Source organism: Lissotriton helveticus, chromosome 1_1, assembly GCF_964261635.1.
Source record: "Lissotriton helveticus chromosome 1_1, aLisHel1.1, whole genome shotgun sequence".
In the NCBI taxonomy this organism is placed as follows: Eukaryota; Metazoa; Chordata; class Amphibia; order Caudata; family Salamandridae; genus Lissotriton; species Lissotriton helveticus.
In genome coordinates, this window is record NC_136057.1 from 2120665913 (window position 1) to 2120686547 (window position 20635).

Sequence of the window (20635 nt, forward strand, 5' to 3'; positions counted from 1 at the left end):
TGGTCACAAGTAGAATCAATAGAATTACACCAATTGAAGGTGTTGTGTTTCCCTATTTTATAATACCTAGAAAAAATTAACCAGGAGTATGAGACCTTGATCTATGAGTGTAATAAAGGTTTAAGGCGAGCACTCTAGGGAAAATCGCACCGGCCCAATTAGTAACTGTGCCCTGTTTTAAGATATAACTAAAATTGGATACTTTCCAAAGTTATAAAGGACCCTGATAAAAGACCTGGGACCTGATCTCAGGACAAACACTAACTAGTGAAGACGTCTGTATATACTGCTTGTAAAGTACTGTAAGAAAGTGGTGAAGACACATTGTGTTCATTGTCCATAAAATTTAGGAAGCAAAATAAAAACTACATGTTAAAACAGAGGTAATTTTATAATCTTTGTGTCCTGCAGAAGGTGGTTTATACCAGTTAACCCACTGAAACAGTGGTATATGTAGTATGTGTTTTAAAAATGTGATTGAAACAGTAGATGTACTTTTTTGATGCTGAATTAGCGTCATATGGGTTTTAATGCGTGTAAAGGACACTTATGACTTGTTTTTATTGGTAACACAAATAATGTAAAAGAAAGGAGTTTTTTCAACAGGACATGTTTAAATAAGAATATATTATTTTTTTAAACGAACGTATAACATTATTTTGTAGCATGCAGTGTCTGTATGGATTTATTTAGAGGAACCTGTGGTTGGGCATAAGATTTGTGCTAGAACTTTAATAGGAAGGGATATGCTTTTATTTTGAAGGAAAAGAAGTCCAGAACAGAAGCATTCTTGGAGCAAATGAAAAATGCAGGATGTGTGAGATCAGTGTTCTGCTTTTTGCTTTGCTGGGCAAATGGTTACCTCTGGAATACTGTCACCATTTGGGAGTTTTGTTGCATGTTCGAAACGTTGGGCTTGATACAGAAATTGAACAATGACCACTAGAGCAGAGATTTTCTCCTAACTGTTAGAGTGTGCAGATCTGGTTAATGGAAGGTGGAAGGTGCTGAAAATCAAATTCAAGGAGTGGAATCATTTGAATCTTAGTTTGAATTTGTTATATCATTCGTGAAATGTCATTTTAGATTCCATTGCACAGTTAATATATAAGTACAACAATTAAATAAAGAAATTCTGCTTATGCAATACAAAATTGTGCAACAATGATTTACCAAGATCTGTGGGTCCTGTTCACAAACTGCATTTTGGACAATGTAGAGGTCTTTGCTTTTTACCTCTTTTCTCTATTCTGGAAAGGAGGTCTTTACCTAGACTGTGGAGATTTCTACAGGTCTAAGTAAGTATTTTAGTAGTAAATGTGAGAGGGACAGAGGGGAATGGATGAAAATGGCAATACTTATCATTAAAGACGAGGATTTATGGGAGGAGAGAGGGGTTTATTGAGCCTTATCGTTGTGGCTTAGGCAGGACATGCACCTACCCACAAAAGAGTAAGCCCATTGCTATTCACAAACTGCCTTTCTATAATTACTATAGCCAAAAAAGATCCAAAACAGGCGTAATTGTACTTTGCTCAGCGATAGACTAAATTCAGCACTTCACAAGATCAATCATACATGACAAACCACTGGCACTTGAGCACGCTCCCATGGAAAATATTGAAGATATGGGAGCTAGAGACTTAAAATAAAACCCCTATAGGAACTAATATTAAAATAATGTAAATTATTTAAACTATGCAAAATATCAATAAATATTATATTATGCTAAAACATGTCTATAGATGAACAATAATAATTATGACTTTATTTTGAAATATTCTATCACACTTTTTAAAATGTTTTAATCAATGTAACATGGCTATTTATGGAAAAACAATTAAGTTACCTTCCATAAATTCTATACATCACTTTTAATCATCAAAAAATATATTTTCATTTTAATATATTCAAAATATGTTAAAATTAATTTGGTAAGAGTTTTATTTTGTACTACATTTAAAATACATATACTACATAATTACCATTGATATTTAACTTAGACTTTTTTCTTATTTTTATGTTTACTAAACTTTTAAGCTTTACCATATACTTTACCATATGGAGATCACCACACCATTGTGAAGGTCGCTGTTAAGTGTGGAGAACAACAAACACATTCATAAAGACACTAATGGTAGCACCTTTACTCTTATAGTTGACGTATTTACTAACTTCACCCCCTATTAAGGGGGTAGGCCTTGTAAGTCTACACGTTTGATTAACTATACACTTGTAAATGGGGAGTAACCAAAAGTAGTAAAGGCGCCGGGAAACCCTTGTTGGGTAGCTGAGCGCCATATAAATGCAAAAAATAAATAAATAAAATAAAGACACTTGAAAGATTAAGAGTAAATTTACTTGTAGTAGATCTACAGGTCTGGATTTAACTTTGTGAATAGAGCCCAAACATTCTAAATGATATATGATAATATTAACCTATAATATTAATCCCATTAAAATCTTAATTTAGTTTAGGGAAGATAAAAAGCTGGATGGTAGCACAGCCAATAAAGGCCTATGTGATAACTCATCAAATAGATGGTGTTCTGACTCTGTGCCAACTTACACCTGCAGGGTTTGATCTATATAAAGTTTCACATAAACTCACATCAATCACACGAAATTTAGTGGGAGGGGTGCTTCTAAATAGTCTGACCATTGGCTTTCGCTTGTGGTATCATTCCGATCCATTATTTCTCACCCATTGTGGTACGCTAGATAAAGACCCACTTTATGAAAATCAGTACTGGCCCTTTTCTTAATGGAAACAGTCCATCCCAAAGTGCCAGATGATGCTCACTCTAGAATAAAACACAGTCATTCCAGACTAGTTTTAGCCCTATTATACCCTCATCATGGAGGTGTATCTTGGATCCAGTGGCACAGTGATCAAGGGACCCACGTCCCTTTGCCACTTTGGATGTTACATCATACCCACAAATGGTGATAGAAGGAATACTTGCAAATTCTCTAACCACTTGCAATGGCTCGAAGTATCTTCCAATCCATTGTATTCACACACTGTGCACTCTAGGTAAAGGCCTGCCTCATGAAAATTAGTACTGACCCTGTGCGCATGTGAGCACTCATCCTGCACTGTCAGGCGAGGTGCCCTCCAGAAAGTAAAAGAAGCAATATTTGCCATTGATAAATCATGATTTTAATTACAAAGTTGCCTGAAGTATGAAATGCTTTTCACTACTTTGCATCAGTGCATATCATATGTGGTGCATGGGCATTCCCAAGTAACCGCATGTAAAACCCCTCCTACTAACATTTGTAGATAGGGATTTTACCAGAAAATAGTTCCTCCTCGAGGCGGGCATAAAAATAGAGCAACTTTTAAAGTCTCCACATGTTTCCAACTTCGGATGTGTGCTACAAGGTACAAAGTAAGAAAAGATTCAAAGCATAGCTTTTGCTCTGAAAAGATCTCCTTCAATACAAAACCTAAGCTAGACAGAACACACACTTGCATTCTAATGCAAGGGTATGCATTGGCGCATGACATCTTAAAGTGTGCTAGCACGAGAGAAAAACAGCACCGTATCCTATATAAAGCACTGTGCCTCTCCCTTTGAGGCCAGGTTGCAACAAAACGTAGTGAATCTGCCACATTGTCTTTATTAGTTCTGACTGTTATCGTTGACACTATTCAGTGCATGTTCTCCTTTCTGAACGAGAAGAGATGAAAGTGCTGTTACCACAGCCTCCTCCATTTCATCAGCATTAATGAACAATTAACCCACCCTAGCGCTCTTTCCATCTGTAATCCTGCGGCAGGACCACTAATCTCCCGGCCTGGCAGCTAATGACGGCGGTCTCTTAAGCTGAACTTCTTAACTCAGTCAGTCCTTAATGCTTGCCTAAGTATATCTTCTGAGAACGCGCCCCCTTCACTGATCTGCAGCATGAATACAAAGGAGGGGGAAAGTTTCCAAGAGCTTTCTGTTCGATACCACTTCTGTACTGATGTTTGCCTTGCTACTACAATGAACACAAGTGATCAGCAGAGGACTACTGAGGCCAGAAAGAGCTCGGCTTTTCCATGCTGGTGCTAATGCTTTGGAGAATGTGTTCACACCGTTCTTGATAAAGTACAGCACATCCCTGGGAGGCGCACGAGGAGGCCTTTGTGTCAAAAAAGCACAATCGATAGAACTCCCATCTGCAAAAGCTATTTTCCAGTCTTTCAACAAAAAGTGAAAGTTAAAATCATTTTACCTGTTCGATACGAATGTTTGTGATAGTGAGAGACTGATCTTCAAACCTGCTAAGCTTTATTTAGCATTTGTATATATGTATACATGTGTTGTAGGTCACTGGTAAGTTTGGAAGCAGCGAGACCAAGGTTGACGTTATTTGACTTTGTTTCGGGAAATAAACTCTCTTAAAATGTTAAAAATGTATATTCTTATATAAACTGTCCAATTACTCATAGTACTTTGAAATAAACTTTATGAATAAGACGTTTTAAAGATATCCGAAATATACTAGTTAAGGGAGAATCTTTTTAGTATGGAGGATTATTATGTTTTCTTTATTGAACAAAATATACTACAGGGGTTAATGTAGGATGTTTTGAATAATTTTCAGGTAACCTGCATACGTTCATCACGGCTCCAGTGTAATTCCCGACTCGGCCGAAAACAGTGTTTTCAGCCCAATTGAGAATTATACGGAATTCGGGACTAGCATGCTATCAATTACCCTCCTTCCCTGACTCAGCATTTCATCGGCTGAAAGCCGTTGAAATTACAGAGTGAGACTGGGCAGACAATGGAGAATTACCATGAAAAATGGATATGGCATTCCTGAATTCAGTGAATATGTCCCCTTTTCTTGGAGGACCCTATGGAACAAACGCATAATCCATTATTCTTGCATGACGAAATTGCCATACTGCAGTAAAAGTCGTTTTTGAGTATATCAATAACGGGGTGGCACCCCAGGAAGACCAGTGACAGAGATCTGGGTGTGCAATATTTTTAACCGATGCACCTGTGAAAAGTTTTCACCGAGAAATTTTCCTAAAAATTTGTAGATATGCAGATTGACTTTGGTTATTGCAAGTTTACTGTAATTCCGAACGACTTGTAGATCATGTTGGTAATATTCCTGATTCATTGGCTAAATGTCGTAAATTACAACATTTGTAACCAATGCCTAATTACTCAAGAAAATTTAAAAAATGTACTAACTCCACAACAATCCCCTTGGCTCTCAATATAATCATGCATTTTTCAGGCTTTGCATAATTACCAGGATGAGGTCTCTGATATTCACAAAGGGTCCGATTCTCAAGGACAACCATAACTCATGTCGGCGTCTGCCCATGTTTTTGCTAAATATTTCTGACTTTTTTGGAATTTCAAAGAATTTCAGGAGTAGTCCTGGGAACCTTAGATTATTGCAGATTTCTGGGAGCACTCACATGTATAATTCTTTTGGCTGACAGAAATGTATTACTTTATTTTTCCTCATGCAGAAACGTCAAAGGGAGTGCATTTGCACTTTAGTTTAAACTATTTTCCATGTTTCTCCATAGGCAAAATCCACAAACAATTAATTGTCTGTCCTTAACCACTCCTCGATTGCTCATCGATTTCATGAAATTCCATCTTGAAATGTGATTACTTTCACACTTACTCAGGTCTCAGTCATGAGTTAGGTATCCTTAAACCACGTGCATCTTTGACCATATTTATGCGTATATTAGCCATTTATGGATGTCAATTATATGCAATTTACCCGTGGGATAAGATATACCTTTTTATCTGGAGTAGCTCATCTTCCAGATTAAAAATTCACAACCCATGTTCCTTTAGAGACACTGTGTCACGAGTTGAGATTTCACTCCTGATGCTCCACTTGTCATTTATTGTGAATAAAAGCTAATAGCTGGATCTTGTCAGGTCAGTTCCTTATCAGTCTTCATGTATTCTTTCAAGTCTTTAAAGGCTGAGTTAGTTGAATTAGGAGTAATACCCAGATGTGTAAACCATAGAAAGTTATCTGGAACAAATATTTGGGTTAGTGGATGTCCTCTGCATTATCGAAGACTTTTAATGCATGTAAAATTAGGCCAGATTTAAAGCAAACTTTAAGTCCTTTATGGTTGAAATAGGCATGTTGATCGTGTCACTGTCCTTCTCTTTATGTTACCACTGTAGTGACAATAGTAAAGATTAAGTGCGTTTTTAATGCTAGAACCAGGGGCCTCTTCTGCGTGTTGCCCAGAAAAGGTGGTTTGCATGTGGAACGAGAAAACCCATATGAAGAAGCCATATGATTGCAATCATAACTTTTCTTTACTTTAAATACTCTTTTACTTTTAGCAGGTTTTCTTCTTGGTACAATCCTGCTTAATAATACTAACAGAAGCCTGATCACCAGACAGCAGCCACTAGAACACAAGGAAAGTGCACAAATCTTGGGGAAATTTGTTTATTTTTTAACTCCTTCCTCCAAAATCCCACCTTCACACTCTCAGACCATTGGACCCAGGATAAACCATTTAAAACCAATTACCCAACAAAGATAAATTAGAGGCAATTATTGTATTTTCTTGGTGGCTCAGCGACCTCAATGTAAGGGCTACATATCAGTTCCCAAATCAGGAACAGCTGGCAGATATAGGAAACTTTCTGAATGGGGAGAAAATCCCAATTCTATTGTTATCCATCTTAAATACATTCTTGCTTGTCGTGGAGTTATGAATCACTAGCTGATAACAATAGACACCAGGAATATTGCCAAATGAATAATAGAGTATCCCTATGAGTAGTAGTGCACCTAGTAAAGGTCCCATTGTGACATCACATGTCCTTGATCAAGATTTTGATCCAAATCGAGGAAGTGACTTGCCCGAACTCCCTCATTGACAGAGCTCATCATCAAAAGCAAACCAAGTGAAACATTTGTTATCAGTAATGCCAACCTTTCTGGAGAAATCGGGTTGCTGTCATGTGCTTAAATCATAGAGTTCAATGCTTAATACTCTGCACTGTAGACAGTCATTAAAATGTGTGAAGGGCTAATGAGTCAGGGCCATGAAGGCTGGAAATGCTAGGTGAGGACCCATTAACACACAATTCTCAGGTCCTGCTGCTTGCCTAGCTCCCTAGTAAAAAATGCAGGCATGTTTTATCTGTCTTGCCTTATTCTTAGTCAAAATGAGGATGGTGTTTTGACAGAAAAGGCAAGCCCCACACAGCAAAGTGCTACGGGAGATATTGCATTATGGAACATAAGGAGTGTATTTGTAATCTTGTTCATCCAATACACGGACAGAAAGATATTTAGGATTCATGTAGCTATTTTATGAGTAGACTTGTCCCCCTCAAGGTGCTTGGCACCTGTTTGCCGTTGACCTCTTCCACACTTTTGCTTTGCGAATGTGTCCTATTCTGCCTATGCCTGTATCCATAACCCTGCTCAGCACTCTCTCAAGAGACCTGCCACTGCCACTGTTGCATATGTTTAGATTCTTTCCGCTGCTGTCACCTGCAGCTTATGGAGTCTAGAAGATCTGTGGCAATGAACCCTCCATCTGCCAGACCTGAAATGAATTTGGAACTACCCGATCACTATGAATGAAGGATCAAATTATAAAGCCAGAATTTCCGAAACTCTATATGAGTTACACAAGATTTTCTCCTTCTGCAGTAAGGAATTAGGGAACTAAGACAAAGGCGGATATAAGATTCATGAAATGGAAGGTGAGGGGCAGAAGGTAGAATGTATGGTGTGAGAAGGGGGTGGGGTTTGCTGGTAATATAACTAATGCACATGACCTTGTATGTCTCCCCCTCGCAGCCTCATTGGCCACTCAGCAAGGAATATCTACATTTAGACAACACAAACCACAACTCTTTCATTACTCATGATGCATTCTACTTACATTTAATTGAATTTGCTACATTGTATGATAAATATATTGTGCAGCTTGAGACGCAATCATTAATGCTTCGGCCTTTAAATAACTAAGCAATACATATTCTGGATGTTAGAAAATGCTTCTTTTTGTGCATTCACCCCCGTTGTTTGTTGACTGGTATTGCTGGGGTTTGAAGTCAGCACACTAGGGTGCTGTTGTCCAGTCCCCAGTGTATGTTCTCTTTGACCTAAAACATGGTGCAGTTGGCTAACCCCAACTGGGGTATTTAACTTTCCAATAAGGCCATAGAATATGTTGTAGGAAAAGTCACCAATAGCATAAGAAGTTACATGGCACCTGTGAACTGCAGCATTTATTGTGCTGTCTACTATGTTGGCAGGGATAAATATGGCTTCAGGGCTACATGTAATCTTACTGCTGCAACCTTTAAACATTTCTATGCAAAAGGATCAAAACATTGCCAAGGAGGAATCCTATTTGTAACTACTAAGTAAGTCACTCCTAAGTAGGTTGTGTAGCTCATAAGGTAGGGTGCCTAGTATTTAAAAGTGGAAGAAGTATTAATTTAATATTTGCATTCCTCCTAAAGTGACTAACCCCCAAAACTATTTTCACTACAGAGGGTCAGCTGTAGCTGATTCTATGACAAAAATGAAAGTATAATTAAAATACTATGGGCCTGATTTAGATCTTGGTGGACAGGTTACTCCGTCACAATGGTGATGGAAATCCCATCCGTCGAAATATAAATCCCATTACATCCTAGAAGATTTATATTTAGGTGAATGGGATATCTGGCTCTTATGTTTGCTAAATGTGGTTTGGTATAAGATAAGGGAATGATTCAATCACTATTTTTAATATTTATTAGGCATCCAATTCAATGGTCAAGTTATATTTTTAGTAAATATACTGGAAGAGTAACTTTTAAAATGTTAGACTGTGCCTTCCTGGAGGTCCTGTAAGTTAGTTAACTTAAACCTGCCAGTAGCTGCCCCCTGTCAGTTCTTTCCCCATAACCGCATGCGCGCTAGCGGTTTTCCCGCTGCGCGCTGAGTTTTTCAAATTACCGCGTTACATGACGAGCTCAGCTCGTCATCAGCGCACGGCACGTTACGCTCATGACGAGCTGAGCTTGTCGTCAGCCCCAAAGGGGTTAATGAGATGTGAAAACTACAACCAGAGGAGAAACAATGACTTTTGCCTTTTGGCAGGAGATTCTGGGTGTGAGGTTTGTGACTCCTCTCAGCTTAGCAAGGACAATTGTGGAGGGTTGAGGAACTTCATTCCCTTTAAAGGGACCAGTGTGAGACATTTCCATTCATAGTTAAGTGTAAAGGGAGACCTGGGAAAGAGACCCCATTTGATATCTGGGTACAATGTAGCCATCTTCCCACCAGCCTAGTGGAAGCTGCTTCCAGACCCAGTTTGATATGTTTGAGGAGGAGGGGACTGCTCATTTCCCTAGACACTCCCCTGGCTGGGACCCTACCCACCTCCAATAGCAGAAGGGTTCGGCCTTATGCGTTTATTCAGAACAGTGAACTGTGGGGTAGTGTACAGTAAACCAAACAGGATGTGAAGCAAACATGAGAAGGTTTTCCCTTGAGAACTTTTTATGATTAGTTAGGAAGTGTCCAGGAGTCACCACCAGCCACTGGCTAGTGAATCCTACAAAAATTACACCTCACATCCCACTCATCAAAACATATCTGGACCTGTGGGAGAAAAGAGGAGGAGTGGACTTGCTGGATGTGAACTGTGTGGAGACCGGGAGGGCTGTATTTGCTTTTATCTGTATCCAGGGCAAAGAAATGGACTCTAATGGTCAGTTTCCTGGCCACCTGTGTGAATACATGGACACAATAGGCTGCAAAAAGCCTTTTTCCAGAAATAGCCAGTTGACCAGGTACAATTAAACCTGAATTAGGCCCTTCTGTTGGTGACTTCCTGTTGGCCTCTGTAGAAGTGAATCCTGGACCCTCAGTGCTATACTTGAGATTCGGGATTGCTCCTCAAAGTCTGCATAAGATTTTTGCATAAATCTGTCTACCAATGTTTGTAGAAAAACAAACGGCCCTCTCATCCAAGAAGTTTATTCCTGTCAGTGATTAACAAGAAAAAAATAGGCTTTACATCATCCACCCTATATAGGGTTGATGTTGTAAAGTTCTTCCTCTCAAGGCCGATTTCATCAGGCCTCAGAGGAAGTTTTTTGCCATCAGAACAAACAAGAACTCGAGTTGAGGGAAAACTGAAGGTCCTCTAGTTACTAAATGAGGCAGGTGGAACACGGATTTTATAGACAGGGCACTCCGTCACCTTTGTGATAGAGTGCCCTATCTACCAAGCTTTAAACCGGGCCCTAAATCAGAGGGTAGAACCTTTAACAGGGATGACCCGCTTATTGAATCTGGCCTCTGCTCCATCATGGTTTCTGAAATCGTACCTCAATCCTGTCAACTGCAAACAGGGACTTAAAATTGTCGCTTTACTTTTTCTTGATCCTTTTTGCTCCAAAATATTAAAAATTCACATTGCTGGTTTTCCTTATTGCATTTTAATAATTTTCATGTAATTTTTCTAATTACAATCTTCTTTGGGTTTAGGAATTAGTTGTGGGATTTTTGTTGTGTTGTAGTTTGACTTTTTAACTGTTTTGATACTGCTAAATAGTTGTCCGTACGTTAACCCTGTGTACTCTATTCCATGGCTACCAACGGTTGAACCATGGTTTTTTCATTGAACTCTTGTGTTGGTACTGACAAGATTTTGGACTTATTGCTGCGACTGGACTAATATTCTATCCAAATAATAACAATGTTTTTTGACTGGAGAGTATATGTGTTTCAATCCTGAAAATTCTGTTCTCTATCTCACAATTTTGATAATACATAGTCTGTAACTAATTATATGCACTTATTATGGTTGCTTTAATTTATAATACCAATGGGCCTGATTATGATGCAGTTTGGACCACAAGCGACAGTTGTTGGTTGCAGTCTGAACCTCATCTACTGCTGCGGTCCGACCGACGCAATATGATGCATGCGGTCAGAGGCAGGAGTCGAAGGGACCGACCGACCTACATAATCCGACGACTCATGGTACCCTTTGATCGGTCTGAAAGGCCTCATAATCCCTTAAGGATGGCATTTCTACCATCAGTATTATGATGTCAGTTTCAGACAGCCTTTCCATGTTGACCTTTCCAACATGGAAAGGCTGCCAGAAAGTCACATTGGGGGCCCCTAGCAGGGCCCCCCAGGCCCTCCGCATCTGGGCTTGGTGTCCCCTCTGAACGTCCCTGCACCATGTGGCAGGCATCATACCTTATGGTGCCTGCCACACAGTGCAGAGAGGTTCACAAACTTCCATTCTCAATAGGAGCTTGTGCTGTGGTCGGTTTCCCTTAGTTTACCTCAAAAACGGTTAGAGCAATCCATACTAAGAAAGCTGGTTTACCTCATATACTGTTATCTATGAATTAATATTTTTATTGTATAAGATACATTTAAATCATTACAAGTACATGAATAATAAAATGTAATAAGTGTGATTTGATGCTTGCCTTTATCATTTTGCTAAGTTGCAGCTTGTCTTGTGTTACAGAATAAAAGTGGTTGTATGCTATAGACTAATGTCCTGGTGGTAACCAAGGTAATACCTAAAGGAGACATTGGGTGATAGGTGGTCCCAGAAAACAAAACACAAGAGAGCTGAAATAGCAACAGTAGAACAGGGAGACCAGAAAAAGTACACAGAGAAAGTAGGATCTTAATGTGGGCAAGATAACTTTTAGTATTCCTTGGATGAGGATATTGCTTTTGAGAATGTCCTTTTGGCCTTTGTAAATCTCCCATATTTCCGCTAGCAAAAAAGACCCAAGAATCAATGTGACCTGGGTAATGAAAAACGTAATTCCGTAAGCTTCATAAAAATTTAACAGTTGTCTAGTCTTCTTCATTGAAGTGACTGGTCATTGAAGGAAAGAATTACAAATGCAACTTTGGAATTTGGTGACCCTTGTGAATTCTTATTGGAATTTGAACTGGACCTTGCTTTTTGGATGACCCAAGAACTCAACGGAGCCACCCCCATTCCCCTCACTGCCTAAAGACCTTCACGGGTGAGTAGTTGCACTTTACCAAGCCCTGATTGATTGCATTTAATGGATGGATTGATGCAATGGGCTATGATGTATAACCAATACTAGAAATATCTAGTTTGGAGATGCATAAGAAGATATCAGGTTGCAGATAAAAGGTAATTGCCGCTACATTAAGCTAAAAAAATATAAAATTGATAGTAGAAAATAAGTATAACAAGAGCTGTTTTTCTCTCCCAAGAAAACAACCTTCGACGGTCACCCTGTTTGAGTAGTTGTCAACAGTGTTTAAAGGATAAATCAGTTATATAGGACAGACAATGGTATTACAACTCTAAGTGCATTAACTACCTCATCTGATAGGTAAATCAATAGATCGGCAGCAAGTGGAAATATTTTTAACCAATTGGCCTGGCTCTTAAAGACTGTAAATCAAGATGAGAGTCGAATGACCTATCGAATACTGGCACATTATCAGCGTATTTTCATTGAACAAGTCAACATTTTAAATGTAAGTCGATAATTCCAATTTCAGATACTTCTCAGGTGTACATCAAATTATTAGGAAGTTCAAGATTCCTGTTTGCAAGTGTACTGTAAAATGATCGTAGAATAAATTGTAAGAGGAAGATCTAAGGATCATTTAATGATTACTGTTGGTGATGATTTTAACAATTGAGATAGAAAGGTAGTGTTCTGTGCTCTAAAATAACATACTGTTAGACCTCTGGTGCTCTACTTCTGGTAAATCATTACTTGCCCCTTGGTCTATTACATGATGTTGATGTATGGCAGATCTGTATAGAAAATTTGTATTTGTGGATACTCACACAGGAGGGTGATAACAAATGTATCATCACCAGCTTATTCATTGGGAAAAATAGAGAGAGAGGGTCATCTCAAACTAGTCCTATATCATTAGTAGCAATTTCCATTTCTTTCAACCTGGAAACAAATCAGAAATTTGTTGTGAGAGGAAAGAAATAACATTGCTGTTTGTCTTTTAGCAAACCACTAATGCAGAAAAGGTTCCTCTAAAGTTGCTATGCACTCTATGAGTACAGGGATGTTATAAAAATGTTGCAATCATACATGGCCATGAGTAAGATAGCCACAAGACACTTGTGACTGTGACTGAGGGGGGAAATCAAAAGAAAAAGGAAGAAGGAAGAAATGCCTTGCGAATGTAACAGGTGCAATAGAGTTCTAAAATCCAATAAACACCTCCATTTTAAAAATTGATCATTTTTTACAAGCATTCAAAATAAGATTGCTGCTTTATTAACATTCATACAGCAAGCAGATTGTAACTTGTTTTGTAAAAAAATAACTTGCGCTGGAAAGGCTGTCCACAGGGCAATGCAAATATTGTACTGTGGCCAGCCTCTTTTTACCATCAATCCTCTTGTGATCCTAAACTAGACAAACACATTTGCTCAAAATTCAAAATTACTGGGCCTCATTCCTTTTTCTGGCTTAAGACTCATAGTAGTGAAAGGAGATTCCTGATTCAGAAAGGTAAATATATACATGTATTTTTTCTGACTTGTATATTTACTCCTATACTTAGGGGTAACGCACTACTTTTTTGGTATTCTTCATTTTTGAGTGATGATTAACACCTAAGTGTAGAGTTACATATCTCCTACAGCAGACTTTATGAGTGTAAAGTAAATAGGAGTAACTTTTAACCTGCTGATGCAGACCTCCAAAACCAGGGTGCATCACTTCCTATGGGAAAGTATAGGGAAAAAATGATTCTTTTTTTAAAAACATAATATAGAATATAAATGTAAAATAATTAAAAAATATGTATTTATAACCTGGAGACAATAAAATAAAATGTTACTGCTTATTAACTCTAAATAAATAATATGTATTCAATAATAGTGTAAATATTTAAATTTAATTTATAAATATTATTTACCAACAATAATATAGAACAATATCCTCACTCAATTCTTTATTTCTATTTAATATTTAGTAAACTTGTTTAAACATGTATTTAAATCATTCAAAAATATTAATTGTTAATTTTTTTAACAAGTTTACTATGACAGTTGTTTTAGAAAAAAAATCAATAATGATATCTAATTTTGTACTCCTTTAAAAATGTATATTTGAATAATTGTATAACTGGTTAAATTTTTAGCATTACTTTCTATGGGAGTTCTTCTAATTGGCTGGTTCCAGTGTTTACTTTGTGAGTGTGCTCTAGCACCAGTGGTTGGCCATGTGTGGTGCCAGACTTACTCCAAGGATGGACTGGAGTATATTTGAGCCTTGTTTGACATCTTTAGAGTTGTGTGAATTGCAATTGTCATACTCTTTTGTTGGTATGCATTTTGTATCAGCATGTACCTTCCAAACCCTCCTTAAAGTTCCCCAAATCCTAAACATTTAGCAGTGCTTATTCCCCATGTTCCCACCAGTCCCCTAGGTGCCTCACATATTTACCACTAATTTGTATAAATACGTGTGCCTCACTGAAAAGATAGACGAGGTTGTGGCCAGCTGACTTAGGCTGTACATTTGAGAAAAGTATTTCTTTGTGTACTACAAAATGCGATTTGTGAATCAGACACTCTATTAGGATTCAAGTGTGAGAAGAGCACACTTGGTAGCAGATTTAGATCATTTGATATATTCTGCAGTAGAATGGTAGTGATCGATTCAACATGGTTTAGTACATTACAGTTCTTTTTGCATCCTTTAAATTTTCAAGCAAGAAGACTTCAGGACTATGGCTCAAGCAGAATCTTGAAGCACAGCAGAGAGCATTAATAGGAATTCATAATTGGTACTTACAAAGAAGATTTAGAGCCAGTAATATTGGCTGCATTTTGACTAAGTTTAGAGGAAAAGTATTTGACAATCATAAATTCTGATCTGTTTTATTCCCATTCTGAGACAAAAGTAACTAAAGTAAAGTTACTGTAGTGTTACAATCTGTAATAAATATTTGGAAAAAAGGTTATGCCTTCAGATTTTTCCCCCTACTACTGCATGTAGCATGGGAACATGTACCAACCCCCATTCAGCCATTAAGTTTACAGTGACTGATGGCACTCAACTCTTTCAAAAGCAACATATCCACGTACAATGTAGTTATTTTCAGGGCCAAGAACCCTTATAGCAATGTCTGCTTATTTTCATCTAAAAGTATTTTTGCTGGTAGTCATTTTTATTTTATTTTACGAGGGTCTGGCAGATCCAATACCAATAAAGACTAACAAAAATAGATAGGAAAACCAGCACTGAGAAAGCCAAATGGCCAGCAGCCAACACTAGACCTATTGGGTTTGCTAATGCTCATTCCAATTCTTACTTAAGTAACTGGTATTGGAAGGGGGCAATTCAAGTGAGTGAAAATTGAAATATTCATAGCTCAAAACAGTAATTGAGGTAAATTGGCAGGAATTGCTTGACTTCCACTGTAGACCATGATTATAATGTACAGACGAAGTGACAGAAAAGAAGACAGGCAAGCTCCAGGATGAGAACGGTTCATGCCACTGAAAGTATTGCCCTCAAGTGTCAGCATCAAGGTTGTTTATCAGAATTTACATAGGTTAGCACTTACACCCAGACTGTAAAATAAGTTTAGACTTTTCTTATCAAGGTTCGCAAAAGCTTATATTAGTAATTAGTTGGTAAAACTGTAATTCAAATGTTATGATTTAGGTGCTTGTTTAAATTGTGATTTATGTTCTATCATGGTTTACATTGTGTGTCCTTGTAATATGGCATTGAAGATCCAGTATTTAGAGTTTCTTGATGAATATAGCTTGAGGTAAGGAAATCTTCAGGCAGCACATCTTGAAAATACTCTTGAAAAAACAATAAACTGTGAACAATATTACTAACAAATCACAGGATGTAGCAGCTCAAGACCTGCAAGAGCATGAATCTTCTTTTAGATATTTATTTATACATAATGTGGTTTGGGAGAAACCCAACATGCGTAAGGCAATGACACTGGAGCAACCCTGGGTATGGTAATCTACAGTCACAGGGTTAGAAAGCCATCCCTAGCTCCAAAGAGTAGGCTGCAATGTGGAGAAGGAATAAGCAAAGTACCATTTTAAGGGGTTTTGGGGCCCTGAGCAAAAGCTTTTTTGTGACCTCTAGCTCACAACTTATTTGAATTTATTACCCATTTCCGCTAATTCAGCGCTTCATAATGCCCAGCAATATTGAATAATAATTTAAGCTTTCAGACATGTGGGCATACAGAAGTAGACTTGAGCTCAACCTCGTCCTTGTGTGCCCGCCAGAAAGTGCCAAATGAAAAGTTGAACAAAGATTGATAAAGCCGTTTATTTTTGCACTTGGATCTAGATTATTTTGTCTTGCTCAATATTGTACATAGAATTCAGTGTATAAAACTACCTGCAACCAGTGAAGGAAAGACACAATAATGTTAATGGGGTGGATATTTAATGATGACTATCAAAATACGACATGTGCACATAGCCCTTGATATTGAAGCTTTAAATCTGGACATTTCCAGACAGAATCCTCTTGCAGTTTGTTATGCCACCGTAGCCACATAGGAGACCAGCCAACTGACCCTTGCTGTTCACTTCTTTGACCTTGGTACAAGAGGGAGCCGGACCAGTGCTTCAGGGCTCCTCAGAGGTCTCAAACAGCAGGTCCAGACCTCTTCAGATCTTCCGCTTTGCAGGTCCAGAAAGTGTTCTGTGGAAGTGCCTTGCAATGCCACATTTATTGTTGGCACTTGCTAGTGGGTGGGTTTAACTCCTGGCTCCCCCATAATCAATGAGATAAAATTTCCCAGGGGCAACCTTACCCCCTTTCTCAGCAGTTCTTGTTTGCCCTACAGTAAACAATCCCACAGGGAAACTTACTCCCAAGATTCAAGGTGAAGAAACACTTTCTCTCTTATGGAGATAATGTGTGTCTAGCCAGAGGTGTGACCAGTGAAATTGAGCAGTCCTTTCATCTGTGATCACTATAAACTGGGTCTGGGAGGTCCAGAATGAGTCTGGCTGCATGTTCTGTATGATCTGGAGTCTTTTGAAGAGCTGGGTGGAAATTCCAGCATAAAGAGCATTGTCATAGATGAAGCAGCTTATTCAATGGTGTGCCACTCTTTTCTTTTTCATATGATGGCTCGAGCCTCTCTATGTGTACTAAGTACATTTGAATATTCCCATTTTGTAAATTCCGGGGCCAATTCAGAAAGGCATGTAGGAGTCCATAAAGAGTAATATTAGAATCCTGTTTTATGGACGACTACATGGCTTTGTGAATATCCCCCTAAATATCCATTAGGTATTTTCATATTTCAAGTTTATTTTAGGGCCCTTACTTTGGAGGGAGTGCTTACTTTAAATGTAAATGTTTATTGACAGCAGTAACTGAACCATTGTACTATTCTATTTCACTGTCTGTAGTAGAAACAGGTTACAATGCTTGATAATGTAGCTTAGAATGTAGAATTAGAAAAACCATGCACTTTGCTTTGTTAGTTAGGATAGCGATCCCTCACAGGAACTGACCGCCACTGTCCGGTCCATGAAAAGCTGGTGCTTTTCAGATTCAGAGTGTGACCATACTATGAGTAGTCAGTCAGGCAGTCAGTCAAGTTTCTTTATTCGATTAATAAAAATCAAAAAAGGTGGACACATAATACATTTCATCATTACATCATTACAACAATACATGCACAGTACATTGATCTATTGGTTACAAATCTTAAAAAATGCAAGTAATTCATACGACCCTATTTCATAAAATTAATACATATGGATGGTATCTAAAAGTTATAAAAAGTTTATAAAAAGTAGTAAAAAACATTGTCTATGCTAAAAATGATCAAATATTAGACAGTAAAGATCCTGAGTTTAAGCGATTCTTGTTAATGCGTACTCCTGCGACTAAAAAATTTGCTACATGGAATGTTACTTTTGCAGTGGGTAAAAGTTGCAGGAACATAAGTGCTGGCCTAACCTGTACAAAGTCTGCCTCACGCAAAATTGGTAGCAAGTATTTTTTCCTTATCATGGTAAAGTGACCACAAAAAATAATAAAATGTAAAGTATCCTGAATGGAAAAATGATCGCAGTCACAAGGTTTCGCATTCTCTGGTATATCCCAATTTTGATACTGGCCAAGCATTAAATGAATAAGGTTAAAACGAATTCTGATTAAGAGAAATCGATGAAATGGTCTGGTTACTAAAATAAGGTTGGGTTCAATGCCCGGGACTGTCGTTAGTATGTAATTCTTTCTGACAAGTGGCTTCTTTAATTCAGTTTCTTCCCTTTCTGATATATACATATTAGCCAAGCTACTTTTCACTGTATTGACATCCGCTTTTGTAATACATTCAGGTGAGAAAAAAAGCTCAGGACGGCCCGCTTGTGTGAGTTGTGACTTTACATATCTCACCCATGGGATGTTTGAGGCTCTATCCAAGGCTAAACAATCTTTACAAATTATATGATTTAGTGAAATCTCCTTGTTAAGCCAAGTTTTTAGCCAACAAGTAACTGGGGCTAACTTTAATGCGTCTGTTACGTAACCCAGACCCAGTTCAGCATGTAGTGAATATATAGGGGTGGAATTAGGGACAGAAATCAGCGATCTCAGGAATTTATTTTCCACCTTTTGAATCTTGTCATGGCTCGTGTGTCCCCAAATGGCGGAGCCATAATAAGCTATGGACAGGCATTTTGCTTTATATACCTTTATAATAGTCTCCATTGGGCGGGCTCCCAGCCTTTTCATAAATCCAAGCAAAGCTGCAGTCGCTCTAGCTACAGCGTTGCTTTTTGAAAGTTGCTGGGGCCCCCAAGTTCCTCTATCATCAAATAAGACTCCTAAGTATGGAAAGGATGGGACTCTCTTTAGCTCCTGCCCAGTACAAAAAAAGGTTTTAGTTTTCTTTTTTCTGCCTGCAGCTCCAGTGATCATGATCTGCGATTTCTGGGTGTTAATTTTCAGATCTAGGGAGGCCATAAAATTACCAAAAGAGTCCAATAGACGGCTAAGGGCCACCCCTGAACGTGCCAGGAGGGCGGCGTCATCCGCGTACAGGAGGATCGGGATCTTTGTCTCTCCTGCACGCGGAATGTCCAGGGATGCGTCCGCCAAGACTGGCTCAAGGGCATTAATGTAGAGTGTGAAGAGAAGGGGAGCTAGGATGCATCCTTGCCTAACCCCCCTCTCTGATTTAAAATGACAGGTGCACCTGCCCTCCTTGGTGACTCTAACCGAAGCCAACAGGTCGCGATGAAGTTCGGCTATATAGCTAACCAGTGGAGGATCAAAGCCCATGTCCAAGAGGACTCTCCACAGCTTCGCCCTGTTGACAAGGTCGAAAGCTGAGGAGAGATCCATAAAGGCCATGTACAGAGACCCCCCCCTGGCGATCGAGTACTTATTTATCAGGAGTTCAAGATTAAGACACTGATCCAGTGTGCTCCTGTTCACCCTGAAGCCATATTGTGCATTTGACATAATCCCTTTCCCATCGAGCCAGGTGGTCAGTCTCCCCAATAGCACTCGACCCAAGATTTTTACACTGGAATCTATTAGCGAGATCGGCCTATAACAGGCTGGATCTCTCCTCAGACCTTTTTTAAAAATTGGGATGATTGTCGATTTTGCCCAAGACTCAGGAAAGTTATATTCTCTTGTAGCATTAAAAACATTAGTAAGAATTTTGGGCCAAAAAGTCGGCGCGCATTTGAAGAGATCAGCTGGTACCCCATCTGGGCCTGCTGCTTTATTCTTTAATGTATCATTTATTGCTTTCTCCACTTCCTCGGCCCTAAAGGCCTAGACCAATACTACGTTTCCCGAGTACGTTATCTCATGTGCAGTAGTATGGGCTGGATGACAATATATGTTACCAAAGTGTGCGACCCACTGTTCATCCGGAATGATGCATTCAACTCCATGGTTCTCTATGCCCGAGAAGTAAGGATGATTTATAATTGACCAAAATTTGGAGCTGTCTCGCTGTACCTCAGCTGATAATAAATCATTCCAGGCCTTATCTCTAATCTTTAATTTACAGGCCTGGATGGCTTGTTTATATTTTTTTCTAAGGGACGCAATAAGTGTTCTGTCCCTTGGTTTATCTTTTAGCACTCTAAAGAGGACTGAGTGGGCTTTTGTACAATTTGGGTCAAACCATTTTGGGCCCGAACTCAGACCTGGTTTTATTTTTACCGTTAACTCGGCATTGACTTGATGGCATATGACATTAAAAGCCTCAATTAATGTTGTATTTGGGTCGATATTATCCAGGCAAATGCCCACCTCTGCCTCAACCTTAGCCAGGGTATCTTGTAGGAAGGTCATTGGGATTACTTTCTCCCATTTTAGCCTCCGATTCTGGTCTTTAGGGACCAGGTCAGTGGCGCAAAGATCCTGCGTCTCAATGCCTCCCAATGGCCCCCATTGAGAAACCTCCAGGATTATGGGATTGTGGTCACTAAAAACAGAGTGTTCTACCCTGTAATTTATGGCCTGCGATAAAACATAAGTAGATATAAAAATAAAATCAATAACCGTGCCTGTGTTATTTCCTACATATGTGTTTACCCTATGCCCAGTTTCGCAACAACCAGATTCATAGAGGTTCATTG